This window comes from Arachis stenosperma, chromosome 7, assembly GCF_014773155.1.
Source record: "Arachis stenosperma cultivar V10309 chromosome 7, arast.V10309.gnm1.PFL2, whole genome shotgun sequence".
In the NCBI taxonomy this organism is placed as follows: domain Eukaryota; kingdom Viridiplantae; phylum Streptophyta; class Magnoliopsida; order Fabales; family Fabaceae; genus Arachis; species Arachis stenosperma.
The window spans coordinates 18,427,918-18,431,394 of record NC_080383.1 but is presented as its reverse complement, the minus strand read 5'-3'; the positions used below and the strand labels follow the sequence as shown (position 1 = coordinate 18,431,394).

The 3,477-nt window shown below is 40.7% G+C and overlaps 1 non-coding gene across 1 annotated transcript; it reads right to left on the bottom strand.

Moving 5' to 3' along the window:
* Positions 1 to 1,402: 1,402 nt before the first annotated feature.
* Positions 1,403 to 1,510, bottom strand: LOC130942451 (small nucleolar RNA R71). Its single transcript, XR_009071021.1, has one exon. It is a non-coding gene; the product is annotated as a small nucleolar RNA R71 (small nucleolar RNA).
* Positions 1,511 to 3,477: the final 1,967 nt, after the last annotated feature.

Below are 3,477 nucleotides of genomic sequence, written 5' to 3'. Positions count from 1 at the left end.
CATAGATTAAGGTGTGGAGCTCTGCTGTACCTCGAGTATTAATGCAATTACTATTGTTCTTCCATTCAATTCCGCTTGTTCTTTGTCCAAGATATCACTTGTTCTTCAACATGATGAAGGTGATGATTGACGCCCATCACCATTCTCACTCATGAACAAGGTGACTGACAACCATTCTTGTTCTACAAGCATCTGAGGCTTAGTGAATATCTCTTGGATTCCTGATTGCGCGATGCATGGTTGATCGCCTGACAACCGAGTGCTCGCCTGACAAACGAGCCAACCATTCCGTGAGATCAGAGTCTTCGTGGTATACAAATTGCCTTTTCTGTTAAGGAAGGTTTTATGTTTGAATCATATCTTTTCTTGTTAGGCAAGTCACTAATTTTCCAAATCAAATCTTTTAAAATAAATTTCAAAACATATCTTTTAAAATGGTTTTCAAATCATATCTTCTCAATCACATCTTTTTAAGACAATAACCTTTCAATCATATTTTTTTATCATATCTTTTTCAAATTAGTTTTCAATCAAATCTTTTTAGTTTCTAATTTCAAAATCTTTTTCAAAAATCACTTGATTTCTCTTCCACTTTCAATTTTCGAAAATTATCAATCAAATTTTCAAAATGTTTTCAAAATCTTTTAATTGAATTTTCGAAAATCCTCCTCCCTCCTTCTCACATCCTTCTATTTATGGAGTACCACTCCTTCTAAATGCACAATTCGAACCTTATCTAATTAAAGTTCAAATTCTTCTTCACCTTCTTCTTTCTATTTCTCTTTTCCTCTGACATTTCAAGGAATCTCTATACTGTGACATAGAGGATTCCACATTTTCTTTTTCTCTTCTCTTTCATATGAGCAGGAGCAGAGACAAAGGCATTCTTGTTGAAGCTGATCCTGAACCCGAAAGGACCTTGAAGAGAAAGCTAAGAGAAGCCAAAGCACAACTCTCTTTAGAGGACCTGACCGAATTCTTCAAAGAAGAAGAACCCATGGCAGCCGAAAACAACAACAATGCCAACAATGCAAGGAAGGTGCTGGGTGACTTTACTGCACCTACTCCCGACTTCTATGGGAGAAGCATCTCTATCCCTGCCATTGGAGCAAACAACTTTGAGCTTAAGCCTCAATTAGTTTCTCTAATGCAACAGAATTGCAAGTTCCATGGACTTCCAATGGAAGATCCTCATCAGTTTTTAGCTGAATTCTTGCAAATCTGTGACACAGTCAAAACTAATGGGGTTAACCCTGAGGTCTACAGACTGATGCTATTCCCCTTTGCTGTAAGAGACAGAGCTAGAATATGGTTGGATTCTCAACCTAAAGAAAGCCTGGACTCTTGGGAAAAGCTAGTCAATGCCTTCTTGGCAAAGTTCTTTCCACCACAAAGATGGAGTAAGCTTAGAGTGGAAGTCCAAACCTTCAGACAGAAGGATGGAGAATCCCTCTATGAAGCTTGGGAAAGATACAAACAATTAATCAGAAGATGTCCTTCAGACATGCTTTCTGAATGGAGCATCATAGGTATTTTCTATGATGGTCTCTCTGAACTATCTAAGATGTCCTTGGATAGCTCTGCTGGAGGATCTCTTCATCTGAAGAAGACGCCTGCAGAAGCTCAAGAATTGATTGAAATGGTTGCAAATAACCAATTCATGTACACTTCTGAAAGGAATCCTGTGAACAATGGGACTAGTCAGAAGAGAGGAGTTCTTGAGATTGACACTCTGAATGCCATATTGGCTCAGAATAAAATATTGACTCAACAAGTCAATTTGATTTCTCAAAGTCTGTCTGGAATGCAAAATGCACCAAACAGTACTAAGGATGCTTCATCCGAGGAAGAAGCTTATGATCCTGAGAACCCTTCCATGGAAGAGGTGAATTACCTAGGAGAACCCTATGGAAATACCTACAATTCTTCATGGAGAATCACCCAAATCTCTCATGGAAGAATCAAGAGAGACCTCAACAAGGTTTCAATAACAATAATGGTGGAAGAAACAGGTTTAGCAATGGCAAGCCTTTTCCATCATCTTCTCAGCAACAGACAGAGAGTTCTAAGCAGAATACTTCTGACTTAGCAACAATGGTCTCTGATCTAATAAAGACCACTCAAAGTTTCATGAATGAAACAAGGTCCTCCATCAGAAATTTGGAAGGACAAGTGGGTCAGCTGAGCAAGAAAGTTACTGAACTCCCTCCTAGTACTCTCCCAAGTAATACAGAAGAAGATCCAAAAGGAGAGTGCAAGGCCATCAACATGGCCGAATATGGAGAGGAAAGAGAGGAAGAAGACGCCACTGAGAAAGACCCCAGTGGGCGTGCACCACTCTCCTCTGAGTTCCTCAATGAGGAACCTTGGGAATCTGAGGCTCAAAATGAGACCATAGAGATTCCATTGGACTTACTTCTGCCATTCATGAGCTCTGATGAGTACTCTTCCTCTGAAGAGGATGAGTATGTTACTGAAGAGCAAGTTGCTAAATACCTTGGAGCAATCATGAAACTAAATGACAAGTTATTTGGAAATGAGACTTGGGAGGATGAACCTCCCTTGTTCACCAAAGAACTGGATGACTTGTCTAGGCAGAAACTGCCTCAAAAGAGGCAGGATCCTGGGAAGTTTTCTATACCTTGTACCATAGGCACCATGACCTTCAGAAGGCCTTGTGTGACTTAGGGTCAAGTGTGAACCTCATGCCCCTCTCTGTAATGGAGAATTAGGGATCTTAGAGGTGCAAGCTGCAAGAATCTCATTAGAGATGGCAGACAACTCAAGAAAACAAGCCCATGGACTTGTAGAGGATGTTCTGGTTAAAGTTGAAGACCAGTACATTCCTACTGATTTCATAGTCCTAGAGACTGGGAAGTGCATGGATGAATCCATCATCCTTGGCAGACCCTTCCTAGCCACAGCAAAGGCTGTGATTGATGTTGACAGAGGAGAGTTAATCATTCAAGTGAATGAAAAATCCTTGGTGTTTAAGGCCCAAGGATATCCCTCTGTCATCATGGAGAGGAAGCATGAAGAGCTCCTCTCAAAGCAGAGCCAAACAGAGCCCCCACAGTCAAACTCTAAGTTTGGTGTTGGGAGGCTACAACCAAACTCTAAGTTTGGTGTTGAAACCCCACATTCAAACTCTAAGTTTGGTGTTGGGAGGTTTCAACACGGTTCTGAGCATTTCTGAGGCTCCATGAGAGCCCTCTGTCAAGCTAATGACATTAAAGAAGCGCTTGTTGGGAGGCAACCCAATGTTTTATAATTAATTATTTTCTTTTGTTATTTTATCTTTTTTGTAGGTTGATGATCATAAGAAGTCACAAAAACAATGAAAAAGCAAAAACAGAATGAAAAACAGGAAGAAAAACAGCACACCCTGGAGGAGAAGAAACTGGCGTTCAAACGCCAGTAATGCTAGCTGTTGGGCGTTTAACGCCCAGTCTGGCACCATTCTGGGCGTTTAACGCC